Here is a 17,581-nt window from a genome sequence, read left to right as displayed (position 1 = left end):
GAGGGCAATAGAGGCCCTCCGTAATACAGTCCTATTCCACCTCTGCAGATTCCTGCTCCACTATTTATCTATCTAAAACATTTGGCCCATTCCTTAAACACATCACCCCTAATTTACATTTTTGTTCATGTCAGTGTTCCCAGAACCCTGTTGCCTAAAATGCCCTTCCTACTTTTCCCAGTTCTCTAATTCTTCGTCTTCCTTCAAGGCCAACTTAAGCCCTACCTCCCCTGAAACCTTCTCCTATTGCCCCTACCCAGGTAATCTCTCCCTACTCTTGGCCTCATACACCCTGGAGGACCATGTTCCATTAAGATTCTGATTCGCTGTGTCTTCCCATGAAACAAATGTGCCCTTGATGGTTTCCAAATGATGCCTCTCTTTCCCAGTAAACTTGAGAACTGCCAGTAAGGTGTCAGCCAGCTGCTGGGCCCACTCGCACTCACACGCACCACACACACAGATAGGAAGATGGTCTCCAAGGTTGTAATTTCCTGGCCAACAAGTGTCCTGGGTTTCACTTCAGTGGTTAATGATGCTGTCATCCGGGTACCTTAGTATGGGGCATTTGCAACCTTCAATTAAAGGACTATCATTTATTCTATATATTAACATCCAGAACAATAAACACAGCGGAACGCAGTTATTAGAGGCAGCCATAATCTATGGCCTGCTGCGTACTGATGTCAACCCTGCTGCTTTTGACATCTGCAAGCGGCCCGAAGAAAGCACTGTGTTTCAAATCCAGGACCGCCTGGAGGATATCCACCCCTGTCTTCATTCCATCTCCCCACCTCCTTCTTCCCAACTATCAACATCTTGGGTTCTGCTGCAGAGTTAACAATCCCTTGCCTTGACAAAAAAATAGGACATCCTGGCCAATCCTCATTGCTGGCAATAATGCCACCATTTTTCAGTTGATTGAACCCAGTGGGCCTTTGATATAAAATAAGTAAACAAATGCAGGAGACATTATAACTTCTAATCAACAAGGTGTCAGAATGGAGTAGGGCTGTGAAGACATATTTTAAAAAAAGATAACTGTCCTTAGGAAGCACAATAGCTGCAGAGGGTAGATACTATAGAAAATCAGAAAAGCAGAAGACTATTTTACTCAAACTTAGCTGAAATATCTCAAGTCCTCTTCAGTCATTCCCTGTATTGTCTCTCACATTCACTCATACTGACTGATTAATTATTGGTGCTGCGAAGTGGAGATATAAATGTCAATAGGATGTCATAGTTTAACAGGGGAGACAAAGATTGACCCAATAAAAATAATAATTATTATCATTAACTGAGCATTTATTATGCCAGGCAACCATTGTCCTAAGTGCTTTATATGCATGACCTCGTTTAATTCTTATTAAAAGATCAGTTGCCGAGTCGTCTCCGATCCATAACAACCCCAACTCATGATGACTCATACCCATGAGTGTATCAGAGTAGAACTGTGCTCCATAGGGTTTTCAATGGCTGATTTTTCGGAAGTAGCTTGCCTGGTCTTTCTTCAGAGGCACCTCTGCATGGACTGGAACCACCAACCTTTGGGTTAGCAGTAGCGTGTGTTAACCACTTGAACTACCCAGGACCTACAAACTTCTAAAGTAGGTATGACTAGCCCTGTTTTGCAGATAAGGAAAGGGAGCCGTAGACAGCTTAAGTCCCTTCGTAAGCATTCAAGCTGGAATTCAAGCTCAGCGAGAATCCACAACTTGGGTTCCCAAGCCTACGTTCTAGATGCCACGTGAAAAGGGCTGTAACTCTCCGGTCACCGCAGGGCCCATGTTCATCTCTTCCCGTTAGCACAACACAGTTGCAATTTTCCAGCCACTCAGATTTCTGAGCTGACGTCTCACTTCAGGGGAAACAGAAATAAAACAATCCAAAAGGTTTGTCTTTCAGGGTGGGGGCAGGGTGGGAAAATCTCAGTGTTGATCACACAATCGACAGGTTGCACGGGAAGAGTTCGGGTTGTTGAGGTGACGGAAAGATACTGGATAGTTAGACGGGGAAGTGAGGACATACAGAAAGTCTTCCCAGCAGTTTAGGGCCTTCTGGGGCTTGACTGTTAACCGCAATAACGCGGATTGGAGCCACCTGCCCCAATAGCCAATTCTGAGACAGGGGTGAGGTGAGCAGCAAGAGGTTTATTATATATCAATATATAAGAGACAGAGGGGAATAGATTCCTCCAAAAAACCCGTCTCCCCCACTGGAGATTGGCTGAAGGCTTTTATAGGGGCAGGATTATGGGTCTTAGAAGTTTGTGTTAGCTTCCCCTTGAGGTGGTCATGTCTCAGATGAGTTAATCTTCTACTGGTATTCTTGGGGGTTATCTGGCAACATTTTGGAGATTATCTGGCGACATCCTGGTTTTTCTTGTCCCAAGATGGGTGCTTTGTTCGGTTTTCATCCTTAGATCATTATCACTTGTTTTCTACCCTCCAAGGAGGAACATCGGTTAATCTTAAACCTTTTGTAGAGACTGGAGAGACGTGATTATGAGATAATGTGGCGGTTAGCAATGCAGAGTGAAAAATAGCGAGCCAGGCCTGTGCGGCCTCTTCCACGACAAGTCCATGACTGGGGTACAAAGCGGACAGGGATGGCAGCACCTCCTCACCACCTTACTGGGTATGTCTCCCACGTGTGCCTTCCCTGGGAGAGGAGCAGATATGGTTGGTTGTCACATTTAATCTGGAGCATGCCTGCTGGGAGGAGCTGTTAGACCTGACCACTTCATCAGCAGGAGCCACCCTCCGGCCTAGCCCATAGAGGCGACCTCAGCTGAGTCACCAAGGCCTGGCCTGGTGGGTGGCCGCAGAGCCAGAGAGTTCACACGCCACAGCTCGAGGGAACTTGTCCCACCCGGGGCTCGATGCCTCAGCAGGAGGCTTAGGAGCAATGCAGGTGTTTGCTGCCCTGTGTGCGTGCAGTTTTAAAGTCAAATGTAAACGTCTTACCGCTGTTTTCATTTTCTGTTCCGTTTCTCTCCACCGATCCTTTTTGCTGTTTTCTTTGCCTTGTTTTGGGGTTTGTAAAAGCAGATAAGAAAGGTTTCAACACACAGCTCCCTTTCTCTGAGCACGGGCTCTAGGGACTTTGCAGAAATGACTGTGTCACGATGCGGTGTTTAGAAAGTTTTTCCAAGCTGCCAAGTACACTTTTTGTTCTTAACACCCAGAATTTCTGATGGGGTAGGAGCGGAGAAAGTGAGAAAATTCACCTAAGCGGGGACTTCCTGGGATCGCACGTGAGGTGTGGTTGCTCTGTTTTGCACATCCTGTGTGGGACCCTGTGCACACCCAAACCTTACAGCTCTTTGGAGGTTGTAGACTTATTCTCTGAGTTGAACTCTTGGAAAACTATTCTGTCTGGCTGTACCAATGGGCTTTCACTGTGTGAGCACGCCACCTGCTGGACCAGCCTGGAACTGACTGCTGGGGCCGTGTAAGGCAGACACCTGGCCAGCACCCAGGTGTGAGGGAACAGACTGTCAAGTTCACCCCATGGCATTCCAGAGAGGCCTCTAAACTGGCCTTGACACACAAGAATCTGTTTTTTTAATAGTCTGTTGGAGACCTGAAGTCTACAAATCCCTCTGGTAACCCATCTGAGAGTTTAATCACCTTCTCTTGGAAATATGTTCCGTATCTGTGATCTCAATGATGCCTGTGTTTAAGTTCATTTCCTCCTGATCTGTCTTGGTTGGGGATGAAAAGCAGCAGCTGTTGCTTCTCTGGTAAAAGCCCATTATAGGCCTGGAGAAAGATCCATGAATGTGCCCCACTTCTCTGGGAAAGCCCCGTTTTATTTTTCTTTAAATTAACTTCCTTTAGCCTATTTTAAAACCCACTTACCATCTATATGGCTCCCTGTTGAATGCTATCAACTTCTTTGCATCCCTCCTTACTTGGAGACACTGTCCTAGTACGGGTCTGGCTCACCCAGGATGGTATTTCCAATATTATGTCTACCCCTCTAGATGCCCACTCCTTTGGCCAACTTTTTCTGAACACCTACAACATGCTCAGCTGCTAACCAAAAGTTTTAAAGTTCAAGTCCACCCAAAAGCGCCTTAGAAAAAAGACCTGGTGATCTACTTTAGGAAAATCAGCCACTGAAAGCCCTATGAGACATAATTCTACTGTGACACACATGGCATTGTCATGAGTTGGCATGGACTCAGTGGCAACTGGTAAACTATGTGTGAAGCACCCAGGTAAGGTTTCTGTGGCTATAAGATGAAGTAGTCATGGACTTTTCAGGAAAGTGAAGGAGACAGTGCTGTAATGCCTGTGTACAGATTTCTAACCAGGGGTAAGTCACTGGCATTGGTGCCGCTGGAGGCTAGAGAAAGGGGAGACTGCCTTAAGCTCGGGCGCATGGAAGGCTTCATGCAGGCAGAGGAGACTGAACTGGTCTTTGAAGGATACATGGAATTTGGTTGGATCTGAGAAGAAAAGCTCAGGAGGGGAAATAGCATTCCAGGCAAGCAGAAGAGCCTAAGGAAACCCCCGGAGAGAGTGAAGAGAGGGCATGGATACAAGCTGGAGGCAGTTCCATGTGGGCGGGTCAAGGAGAGAAAGGGAAAAACAGAGAGGAGTAGATGGTGGAGGCCTCCCACGCCAAGCACAGGGAGCCATTAAAGAATCCAGGTGTTGTGTGTACTTCGTACAACTCGGGTTTGCTTTTGTCAACTTGAAGACAATTTGTTTTCCACCATTCTGACCCTAAATCATTCTCAGCTGTTCTAGTGACACGTTGTCCCCATCTGCTCTTGGCTCCAAGTCCCAGTTTGATTTTTAAACGGTTGTTTCTCTTTTTCGGAGAAATCTGCCTTGCCCTGGCGTTATTCACTCCTCCACTCTCCCGACCTAACCTTTGACACGATCAGTCTCCTCCCTTCTTTTCCTGACCCAGAAGGTCTCTCACACTCCTCTCTCCACTGAGGAGAGTTAGGAAGGCAGGACACCTGGACAGGAGACCACATTCTGGCTTCGATTTCCTCATCTTTAGAAACAGAGAGGAGGTATCTACCTGACCTTTTGAGTCCTTTGTAGAGCTCACTCTATAAGGCAATAACCTCAACTAGCCATACCCCCCAACAGTTTCCATAAAGTAATTTCAGCTTTCCTGGAAGAATTTGCTTAGAAAAAAGGGACTGAAAACATAGTTTCAAAAACTGGATCTGCCAGGAAGTCAACCAGCTTTGAGTTATTTGTTTCCAACTGGGGTGAGGAGAAAGGAAAAGATGAGAAGTCTGCCAAGCTTATCTACTTGCCAAAGAGCTTCTCCCCAGGAGATACTTTCAAAGACAAAAGGAGAATGATGGGTTAGAAAAAGCACAAAAAATGATCTGCAGGTGGCAGCCAGGACCCTGTTCCCTTCTTGAATTAGTCAAACTCTCTCCACCTCCTCCACCTGCCTTTATCATCACACCCGCCCCGCTTGGTTCCACTTGTCCACAGAGGCAGAGCTTTCCCTCTGGAGCCCTGGGTGGCCAGCTGCTTTGGGTGGCCAGCTGCCTTGCCAGTCCTGATTTACCCGTCTCTGCAGGTGAGGAGTCTCGTGTATAGCTGCCTTACGTCACTTACAACCAGTTGTCTACTCTGACTCATAGCAACCCTTGTGTGTCAGAGTAGAACTGTTCTCCATAGGGTTTTCAATGGCTGATACTTCAGAAGTAGATCTCAGGCCTTTCTTCCAAGGCACCTCTGGGTGGATTCGAAACACCAACCTTTGGGTTAGCAGCCAAGCAAGTTAACTGTTGGCACTGCCTTAGGCCTCCCCTGATTCTCAGTCTTCTGTTTGGTGCTAATTACCTTTAGCAGCTATCCAGCAGGAGTATGAGATGAAAAGCATTAATAGCCAGCATTTTAGAAAACTCCAGCCTGAAGTTGCTGGCAGGTACTAGAATACACTAGAATTAAAACAAGAGTCCACCTGGCAGGAAAAAGCTAGGGGGTCATGAGGATTTGACAGAGAGAACAGATTAGGTGGTGGAGACAGCAGGGTAAAAGAGCCCGGGTGGTACAGTGGTTAAGCACTTGGCTGCTAACCAAAAGGTTGGTGGTTCGAACCCAACAGTCGCTCCTCAGGAGAAAGATGTGGCAGTCTGCTTCTATAAAGATTTACAGCCTTAGAAGTCCTATAGAGCAGTTCTACTCTGTCCTATAGGATCGATACGAGTGGGAATTGACTTGACGACAACTGGTTTGGTTTTTGGTTAATAAGAATTGTACCTTGTCTTACTACTACTGTATTGCTTTTATTATTATTATAGTGCTTTACAAAATAATTTCACATACATTATTTTAGTTAATTCTTTGACAGCCCTGTAAAGTTAGGTGTTGTAAATCCCATTTTGTAGATGAGTAAACTGATTTTTATGTGTCTAACAGTGAGTGAACGCGACAAAAATTCTCCTCCAACTTTCATTGGGTCGAAGGAAGAAAACACGTGCAATAAGACCCATAGAGTCTAAAGATAAACTAACTTGGAAAGATTTGTAAGCATAGTACTGTAAGCAATGATGGATGTAGCAATGGGCACAATTGTTGTCCTGGACCTTTGAAACCCTGGAAGTCTGCAGCTACTTGGCAATAACAGCATTGGGCTTCACAGGGGGAAGAGTTTCCATTTCCAGCCCTGAGGCATGGCCACAGGTGTGGCTTCATAAGATGCAAACTGGGGGATTGACAGTAAGCTCTTGGTGATGAGAAGTGATAGCAGCTAGGTAGTCTAGAAAGGACCCAGCAGGGGGTGATAACTTCATCTGAACTGACCATTTCTTCTTGCTTCCCAGAAGATGGAATAAAAAAACATTCTCGTGAAGTCTTCAGATGATGCCAATCTGACTCAAACACTGCGGAAGTCTTAAAAATGCTACCAAGAAAAAGAAAGGCCTTGGATTCCAACAGAGGATTCACAGGAATGTGGAATGTTCTCTAACTTTTTTTTTTTTTAAATACTGCAGATTCTTTTCCGTATTTGACAATTTCAGCGGCCGTTACAAGTAGCTGGAGCAGATGCTGATTTCTCTGCAAGCGTTGATTTTCTATATGCTTGACTACAGTAGATCAGTAAGAACGTTATTTGCTAACTGGATAACCTACGGCTTTGCTTGAGCCCCTAGCTCCTTTGCCTGGATAGCCCTTTTCTTACTTTTATCAGTATTGTGTTTATACCTTCAGGATCAGCTCAAATCTTACATTTTCCCTGGTCACCTAAATTCACAGCATTCTCTTGACACTGAATTCCATTTATGTATATCGTGCAATTGGCACCTCTATACTTATATAATTAACAACGCTGGCAATATAGATGTCTTAGTTCTCCTTTAAGGGAAGAAACCTCTATTTCACAGTGCTTTTTATTGTAGTTAGTATTCCTTGCAGTGCTTTAGATTTCCAGAGAACTCTTATGAACATTGTCTTATCAGATCCACACAATAATTCTGTGCGGCAGGCAAAGCTATCAGTCAGAACTCCTTTGGTTGCAAGTGACAGAAGCCCAATCTGATGAAGCATACGTAGAAATAGAAATTTAGTAGAAGAATCCTGGGGTAGCTCATAGAACCAAAGGAAGAATCCAGTGCAGATTCGGTGACCTCAGGGGCTAGAATAAGAGATTTGATGCCTCTGATAGGAGCCCTGGTGGCGCAATGGTTAAGCTATTGGCTGCTAACTGAAAGGTCAGCGGTTGGAACCCACCAGCCACTCCAAGGGAGAGAAGACCTGTCAATCTGCTCCTGTAAATATTATAGCCTAGAATACCCTATGGGGCAGGTCTACTCTGTCCTACAGGGTCGCTATGAGTTGGAATCAACTTGACAGCACACAACAGTAGCTCAATAGTCTCTCTGGCTTGCGCCCTCTCTCTCTTGCTTTATCTCATTTCTGCTTTTGTGTGTTGACCCCTATTCTCTCCTGCTTCCTTTGGTTTGCTCTGAGGTGGAGTGAGGGGGTTGGGGGTAGTCCCTTCCCAAGTCAGTATGTTTAAATCCCAAAAATGGACTGTGGAGGGTCAGGTTTGGGTCACTTGCCTGTCCTAGAACCTGTGATTGGCAGCCTCAAGAGAATCACAAGGTTGGAGTGAGGAAGGAGTAATTTCTCAAAGAAAGGCAAGGTCTGTATCAGAAAAAAAAAAAAAAAAAGGGAGCAGGGATAGAGCATACAAAAAATTAAATCTTCACTATAGAGATTAGAAATGTTATTAATCCTCCGAAAGCTACATGGAAACTGAGGCTCAAAAAGGCCACCCAGCTACTCTTTGGTAAATCCAACATGCAAAATCAAGTTTCCCCCGAGTTCTCGCCCCTATACTATGCCATTTCAGTAGCTAACATAGGACCTTGCTTCTAATAAAATCCTCAACAAAAATTAGTGGATAGAAAATTAAGTCAAACCTCCTCTAACCCCATGATTCCTTTCCAAATTAGAGTATTTAGGGCCGTAAGGAAAAAATCACTGTAAGAAAATCAGGCTGCCACTCAATAATTATGGAGTAATACAATTTGGGAACTGTTAAAATATAACTATAACAAGTACACCACCACCACCTGACAATTATCAAGTGCTTAGCATAGCCAGGAACCATTCCAAGAGATTTGTACATGTCAACTCAGTTACTCCTCACAGCAGCTCCGTGGGGAAGGTACGGTTATCCCCACTTTATGAAGGGGGCTTAGACAGGCTAAGTCATGCCTGAGACCATGCAGAGAGTGAGAGACAGGACAGGGCAGCCCCGACCCATGTGACAATGAGCAGCCTGGGCGTCTGTCCACTTGTAAGTGGCTCTACAGCCAGCTCCCCAGAGGGCAGACTACGATTCTATTTTGGTCATTCCCACGGCTGGACATTTCCCAAGGTGCTCAAGTCTCCCCTTCCCTGACTTGAATTTTCACCACATCCACTCCCTAGTCACCTTAGATGTGGAGGATATTGCAAGGAAATATTTGGACAAGATAAGTGATCAATATATTAGGGATATATTGGATATAAGGACACTTCCAGTCTTAAAAGCTTGCAAGCAGCCATTTAAGATGCATCAATTGGTCCCGACCACCTGGAGTAAAGGAGAACGAAGAACACCAAAGACACAAAGAAAGTATTAGCCTAAGAGACAGAAAGGGCCACATAAACCAGAGACTTTATCAGCCTGAAACCAGAAGAACTAGATCCTGCCCGGCTATCACCAATGACCACCCTGACAGGGAACACAACAGAGAGTTGCTGATGGAGCAGCAGAAAGATGGGGTGCAGAACTCAAATTCTAGTAAGAAGACCAGACCTAATGGTCTGGCTGAGACTGGAGGTACCCCAGAAAGCATGGCCCCTGGACTCTCTATCAGCCCAGAACTGAAACAATTTCCGAGGCCAACTCTTCAGACAGGGATTGGACGGGACTGTGGGACATAAAGTGATACTGGTGAGGAGTGTGCCTCTTAGTCAAGTAGATACAAGAGACCAAAGGGGCAGCTTCTGTCCAGAGGTAAGATGGGAAGGCAGAGAGGGTTAGGAGCTGGTTGAATGGACATGGGGAATCAGGGGCAGAAAGGAGGAGTGTGCTGTTGCAGAAGGGGGTGAGCAATTAGGGTCACATAACAATGTGTGTATAAAATTTTGTTTGGGAGACTAACTTGAAATGTAAACTTCATTTAACTACAACAACAACAACAACAAAAAGGACACTCCCTCTGCCTGAGGCGTCCTTGAATCTCTCTGGCAAAACTCACTCATTTTAAGATCCACTCAAACTTCACCTTCTCTGTGTAGCTTTTCTTGATTCACCCAAGAAATAGACCACTCTCTCCTATACCACTGACCATGCCCTTCTAATATGAATTTGTCTTCTTCATATATGTCCTGACAATGACATGAGGACCTCCAGGGAAGGGGCTAATTCTCCCGTGCTTTATTAGTATTTGTGTCTCCAGTGCCTAGCACAGAGCCTGGAACATAGGAGGTACTCAAGAAATTCTTGTTCAGTGAGTGGATACATGAATGAAAGGCAGAAACCACACTGAGGTTATTCACTTGTTTGATCGGAGGATCCACAAGTGGATTGCAAGTATTTTCAATTTAATCTCTGGTGACCTAGAGGAATATCAAGACTGAAGTCCTGGGAAGGAGCCAGTGATCTTGGAGGGGGATCAAAAGAAACAGTCCATGTAAGAATCCTCCCCATCATCCCTGGCATTGTTATGTCTGAGTTTCCAAAGTAAAAAGAAAGAAAGAATAACTATAAGTTAAGCCATGTAACTACCACGATGCTATAATCAAATTATTTTGGTCACTGTCTCTTAGTCTTGACCGTAGGAATCCACAAAGAAGATAACTGACCTGTGTCAAACACAGGAGAATTCTGCTGCGTATATTTCTCCTCCGCTGTCTGCACAAGTAACTCATTAGCTCCTCCCTGGGTGTGGACTATCTAATTCTTTTTTCCCTGACTTTTCCGTTCAAGTATCTGGAACCAGATACTTTCCATGCCTGCACAACGGCATTCTACAGAACCTCCATAGAGCATGTTCAATAACAAGCTTCAAGTCTGAATACCCAGAAATGTAAAAACTCACTATCTCCAACACATATCAGAGGCTAATGTACATTCTGGGAAATTGTAAACAGAAATAACAGAATCATAAAATTGTAGACATAGAAAACTCTTGGAAAGAACCCCTCATCCAACTCATGGGTAAACATTACCAGAGAGGCTAAGTGTCTTACAAGGGTCACACAGCTAATCCAGAGGACTGGTGACATACCCTCTTATAAAATTTTACTCTTGTGCTTGTAACAAGAGTTCCCTTTTTTGGTAATAATGGTCCAGAATCATTGCATCCATTCAACATGACACCAGCAAAACAATCTTTAAGGTTGCCAGGCTTTCTAACAGGGGCCAAACTGGGAATTGTTTAGCAAAGGATAGGGTGAATTTTCATTTATGAGACTCTTCAAGGTGCCATATTTCTGGCCTCTTGAAGAACCTGGAGAACCAAAAATGTGTTAGAAATCAAGAAATTCAGGAGATTCAAGACGTAGGATCTTGAAAGGAGAACAACCAATTTGGAGGGCTAGAGAAGTTCCTGGATGGAGACAGGGAGGTATGGATTAGACAAGCAACCCAGTCACTGACAGAGTGTGGTGAAATGTTATTGTTCACCAGTATTTGGTGCCCAACCCTAAGGGAAGTGTATTCTTGCTCATTTAAAATTATGCTCATCCATGTGATATATTTTAGCCAAAGACATGTGAGCGGAAGGGATGTGTGTTATCTCCAGGCAGTAGCTTTAAGATCCAGTATATAGTTTGCCATGTTCTCGTTGGCCTGACTTTGTGATCACGGAAGACTGTGCTTGGTTTACGTCCCACCAGCCAGATCTCCAGTGGCTACAATGAGCAGTCTTTTTGCCAGTCCATGATGGACATGTAGTACGAGCAAGAAATATGGCTTACTATTTTACGCTTCTGAGATTTAGGGTCACAGTTTAGCATGATCTAGTTTATCCAGTCTGACACAGAGAGACGAGAGAGTCAAACAAAAGGTGAAGTCTGTTAATTCTGAGAAGCACAGTGTCTTAGTCATCTAGGGCTGCTATAAGAGAAATACCACGAGTGGGTGGCTCTAACAAACAGAAATTTATTTTCTCACAGTCCAGTAGGCTAGAAGTCTGAATTCAGGGTGTCAGCTCCAGGGGAAGGCTTTTTCTCTCTGTCAGCTCTGGAGGAAGGTCCTTGTCCTCAATCTTCCCTTGGTCTAGGAGCTTCTCTGTGCAGGAACCCTGGGATCCAAAGGATGCGCTCTGCTCCTGGTGCTGCTTTCTTGGTGGTATGAGGTCCCCATGTCTCTCTGCTCCCTTCTGTCTTTTATATCTCAAAAGAGATTGGCTGAAGAAACAATCCAAACTTGTAGATTGAGTCCTGCCTCATTAACATCACTGCTGTTAATCCCGTCTCATCAACATCATAGAGAGAGAGTTTACAACACATAGGAAAATCACATCAAATGACAAAATGGTGGTCAATCACACAATACTAGGAATCATGGCCTAGCCAAATTGATACACATATTTTGGGGGGACACACAGCTTATGATTCCAGTTGGCGGTGCACCTGTACTTTGCCTACATATACGTTATTCATATCCTGAATTTGCTGACATAGTAAAGGATTTTGAAAAATCAATGCAATGTCGCAAGCTGCATACAGAAAGGAGGGACCAGAAAGGGCAACAAAGTAAAGCCGTGCTCCCTGCCCAGGCAAAGCCCCTTGACTTCAAAAACAAGGACAAGACTAGTGTCAGTGCAAGAGCCTATCCCCATCTATATTTTGCTCTTGACGTTCCTATCACATCTTCTCTCCCATTTCACATTCCAGCAGCCTGCCCACCTCATCTCCAGTGGTATCTGATGGGCCTGGGCAGGCAACTCTGCTCATCTGATTGTATACACATGAGAATGTTTGAATGCCTGTTCGTGTGCACACATGTATACCTGAATATTCAGAAAGTACTTGCTAGATACAGAGAACAATACTACACACTCTATGTATAGACGCTCCCTTCCTCTAAATGATCCAGCCTCCACCTAGTAGCATCAACAAAGATTTAACACTCAATAATGGGTTCCTATTAGACTTAGGACCATGGTTACACATGCTACCAATGGCCCAAACCAGAGCACTATCTGACATCAGGTGCCAATGTCCTGCAGGAAAAAGGTAAATGCCTTAACTTCAGTCTGCACTTTCCTCCAAAGCAGATGTAATTTACTACACAAGTTAAGCAACAGTGGAAATGTCTAAACTAAATATTCTAAATATGGGTTAAAAAAAAAAAGTGCCAGCTAGTTAGTCAAATCCAGAAGCCAAAGCTGAAGTTCATCTCCTAATGGATCCATTCTTCTATTTTTATTCCCATCTTCATTTCTTTTATGTAGAGTCTCCCTGTACATGCCAGTCCCAGACAGTTAGTGTTGAAAGGTGCACTGGTCCAATTTCTTTTTGCTGCTAAAGAAACTGAAGCCCAGAGAAGTGAAGTGATATACCAACAGCACCAGGCTGCTGTATCCACAGGGGTCTGGGAGAAGTTACAGTACCCAGTGACCCACTGGCTGATTTGTGTATAAGAAGACCAACCTTTGCAGCTGAATCCTGACTGAGATAAACTTGCTCCTTTCTCTCTGGCTTTTTCATCAGCCCAGCCACCATCAGCCTTTCATTATGTGCCTGTTTATTTTGCTGTTTCACTAAATGCCCTTTGCAGGACTTGCAGAGGCTATTTTGGTAGCTTCCTGCATAAAGAAAATGTTTTGTTTAGGCTCCACCTTGTGTTCAGGGTGTCTGGGGCAGTTGAAGTTGATTGAATCTGAGAGAGAAAAGAGACAGGAGTCAGAAAGTTATATATCTGGCTTCAAATCTTTCCCTTCCTCTCCCATCTCTTACTTTCCCTCTCTTTTTCCCTCTTCACTCTACCCTCTTATAGTTAGAACTTTGAAAATTGAAATTAATTGAAAATATTTCTGTAAGCAGAATTGAAAAGAAAGCTATGAACCTTGGAAACGAAGCTCACACTCTAGAGAGTCACCAGTATATCAGAGTTTCATCCATTATTGCAGTTAAATCAGATAGCCCTTAGGAAACATCTTTGTCAACCACAAATTATAATATAGCTATAAACATAGCTTTTCTATAATAAGTAATTTTCCATGAGAACAACACTTCTCAGTTTTCTAGGACATAGCTGAAACATGACTTAGAATGCAGTTGGGTTTATATACATTTTTTTCGTGGAAATAAGACTTCAAATTCCCTAAGCATGATGCACTTTTTATCTTGCACAGCTTGGCTTCTCAGTAGAAAACCCATCTTAGGGAATGGAGCCTATTCCCAGAGAAGTTCTTCTGACTTTATCATCCAGAAGGCTAAGGATTGATTTATGAACTGCTCACAAGTCTAACAAGGGTCTGTGGACAGAGGAAAGGAGACAACCATTATCTACTTCTCCTGGAAGCAAGACAAGATTTATTTGGGTCCAAACTGGAACTGAAGAATTTAGATAAAAAATTATAGCAAGTATACACTGAAATGGATCACCTGTGAGATTTTAGAAAAGTTTTCCTATGCTACATACACTTTAGAGATCTCTAATCTGAACCAATTTAGATGGAGTCCTGACTAAAAGCAAGAATATGCATTAGATATACTTGACCAAAAGTCCCAATCAGTCTGAGCCCTGGTCCCAGATTAAAAAGAGATCAAGACTTCAAGGGAAAAAAGAATACCTCACTGAAGTAGAACAAAAAGAATACTTCACCGAAGTAGAACCAAAAAGACCAGTCCTCATCCAGTCAACAGGAAACATGGTCTCCTCTAAGGAAACCTCAACCTACTCAGAGTGTGGATTTTCTTACTCAACATGGACATCAATAGGCAGATGACAGGGGTTCAGGTCTACATATTCTGGTGCTTTTTGGAGATTGCCTCTTAAGCGAGAGAATTTGGAGACAGTTAAGTTACAGCTTACTCTTTTAAAAGTAAGATTAGAAAAGGTCTTTTCAGTCATTCAATAACCACTTACTGAGCACACTATGAACCAGGCACTGGGGACTGAGTGACACACAGACATGGTTCCTGCCCTCGTGGTGCTCACAGCCATGTACTTGAGAGATCTTTAATCCACATGCGATGAGTGTTACAAAAAGGGAAGTGGGCTACTACTGAAGTGCCCAACAGAGAGCCATAACCTAATCTAAGGAGTTGGGGAGGGCCCGCCTGGGGAAATTACCTTTGGGAGATGTATTTTCTTTTTAGATTGAGACCTGAAGAATAGCCAAGAGTTAGGTCACATCGCGGTCACTGGGTGAGAAAGTGTCCCAAGCAGAGAAAACAGCACATGAGTGCACTAGGGAAGAGAGAACATAACGTATTTTAGGGGCTGAAAGACTGGAGAGAGGAAAATGAGAGGAAAGCTGGTGAGAGGCTCAACCAGATGGAGAAAAGCCCTGCAGATCTTGCTAAAGAATATGGATTTTAATTTAAAAACAATGAGAGGCCATTGAGAGGTCTTAAATAGGGAGGTAACTGTCTAAATTTGCATTTTTAAAAAGATTTCTTATTCATAAAAACAAACAAACCAAACCCATTATCGTTGAGTTGATTCTGACTCATAGCGACCCTATTGGACAGAGTAGAACTGCCACCATAGGGTTTCCAAGGAGCAGCTGGTGGATTCGAACTGCTGACCTTTTGGTTAGCAGTCAAGCTCTTAACCACCACTCCACCGTCATATGGAGAATAGCTTGCAGGGGAGTAAGAGTCGTGCTGAGTTTGCACTTATGTTAAGGAGACTGTGCCCAGAGATGATGGTTTCACTGTGTAGCTGCAAGGGTGCTTTTGATACCACTCTGCGAAGCATGACTTTTCATTTAGATCAAATGACTATTTTTTTAAAGTCATTCCACTCATTTTCAGTTTCAGGTTTTCTTGTGCACATATGAAAAATAAAATGACAATGATAAGCATTGGTTCCATTAGAAGAACTTTGAGAACTACTAAATGATGATGATTTTGTATCAATGGCAAGACACGCTTCAAATAGAACACCAGTTAGTTCCAATAATGGGGTATTTTTTCATCCATTTCATCGAAGTTCATTCCACCAAAGGTGAACTATCTGACATTATTGTGAAAGCTACTGTAAACTTAGTTTAACAGTTCAACACTAAAGAAAAAATCACTTGTTTTTAAGGTGATAATATGCATACAAATTTTACTGGAGCACCGCATTATGGTACAACAATGAAGAGCCTAAGAAATAGAAATGTACTTGGAGTTAATTGTGGTACTCACATACTTCATAGCTGTGTCCAGGACAAGCTGCAATATTAAATATACAAATATTTGTGTATGCCTACAGTCAGGGTATGAAACTACAAAATAGTTTTATGGAAAAAAAAAGATAAATACAGAAAACTCATTGAGCAAAGCAGTATACAATTTGAGCCTTTGAAAAACTACTTTCTAAATCAATTAGTGTTCTGCAATGATATTACATTTTTTTGTAGGTGATACCTCTAGACTTTTATTCCATTTTGTTCAAATTTGTTTGGAAAAATTTTAAGAAAAATATTCAATGAGGAGAGCCAAAAATTCAAAAACTGAAAGAAAATAAAAAGAAACCTTTATTTTAAAGGTTTATTGAAAATAAAGCCTGCCAATAAAGGTTCATCATTCTTCCAGAGGAAGAGAATCACTTAATAAATTCAGTAATGAGACCTCAAACAATGTACAAATTCTACAGTTGAAATTCTATCGTGTTTTTTCCTGTAATTTATGACTTATCAAAAGATATTTACATGTTCCCATTTTTATATGAACACATTTATAATCAATACTAGAATACAACAAAATTAAAAGGCCTAAAATTTTGTAGTATCTAAATTTTTTTGATGCCTATCTTAGTGGTCACTGGGCTTCGGTTCTAAAATCTGCTTGAAGACAGGATGAGACCTTGATCCCTGAGAGGTGGATAAACTGTAATTGAGACTTTCACATCAATAAGCCAGAATCCCCAAAATTGACACTCTCAGAGAAAGGAAGAACTTCATCCACATGGGGACACAAAATAACTAGTCAAGGTTTGTTTAGATTTTGAGTGACAATATCTCCCTGGAAAATTCAGAACCCCAGTTTGAACAAGTTTTGGTGTTCAAATGTTTATTACTCATGAAATCTAGGAACCCTACTCAGAGAAATAAACATAAAAATTATTCCCTGATTAGAAATACTTTTGAGCACAAAACTGCGCTGGAGGAACACATTCTCAACATAAATGCCAAGAATTTATTTAAATATATATATACATATATATATATACGTATTCCATTGCCGTCAATTCCAACTCATAGCAACCCTATAGCACAGAGTAGAACTACCCCATAGACCTTCCAAGGAGCAGCTGGTGGATTTGAACTGCCAACCTTTTGTGCCACCAGGGCTCCAATATGTGTATACATATACATATATATACACACACACGTATATTATATATCACAATTAAAAAAATAGAAAATGCGTGAAACAACAATCACCTATGAATGAGATTCACAGACAAATCAACAGAAAGTTGATTTAAACACCAAAAGCTTTAAAAAAAAAAAAAAAGAGTAATATGAAAAACAAAATTACATAGAAGAAAAAATTGGAACCTGTTATAGGCAGCCTCTGCAATGGCCCCCAGTGATTCCCACTTCCTGGTATTCTTGCCCTTGTGTAGTCTCCTTCCCTTGAGCACGGTCTGAACCTAGTGACTTGCTTGTAATGAATAGAATATGGCAAAATCAATGGATGTCAATGCTGAGATTTGATTACAAAAGACTTTGGCTTCCTTCTTGCACACCTCTCTTTCTCACTTGCTCAGTCTCATAGAAGCCAGCTGCCATGTTGTGAGCTGCCCTATGGAGAGGCCCACGTGATAAGAAACTGAGGGCAGCCTCCAGACAATAGACAGAGAGGGGCTGAGATTCAGTCCAGCATCCTATGAGGAACTGAATCCAGCCAACAACCATGTTTGT

The 17,581-nt window shown here is 42.8% G+C and overlaps 1 long non-coding RNA gene across 3 annotated transcripts in view; it reads right to left on the bottom strand.

The window, feature by feature from the left end:
* Positions 1-17,581, bottom strand: part of LOC111821298 (uncharacterized) — a 165,278-nt gene that overhangs the window by 39,485 nt on the left and 108,212 nt on the right. Inside the window, exons 7-8 of one of the 3 annotated variants that reach the window (XR_002824738.1) lie at positions 14,794-14,910; positions 13,146-13,374 (exon numbers count right to left, since the gene is read on the bottom strand). The exons of the other annotated variants lie outside the window; for them this stretch is intronic. This is a non-coding gene — a long non-coding RNA (uncharacterized LOC111821298). The remainder of the gene's footprint in view (positions 1-13,145; positions 13,375-14,793; positions 14,911-17,581) is intronic. 3 annotated transcript variants of the gene reach the window in all.

The sequence above is a fragment of the Trichechus manatus genome, unplaced genomic scaffold (assembly GCF_000243295.1).
Source record: "Trichechus manatus latirostris isolate Lorelei unplaced genomic scaffold, TriManLat1.0 scaffold00076, whole genome shotgun sequence".
In the NCBI taxonomy this organism is placed as follows: domain Eukaryota; kingdom Metazoa; phylum Chordata; class Mammalia; order Sirenia; family Trichechidae; genus Trichechus; species Trichechus manatus.
The sequence above is the reverse complement of the archived record's forward strand: the minus strand, read 5'-3'. Positions and strand labels throughout refer to the sequence as shown.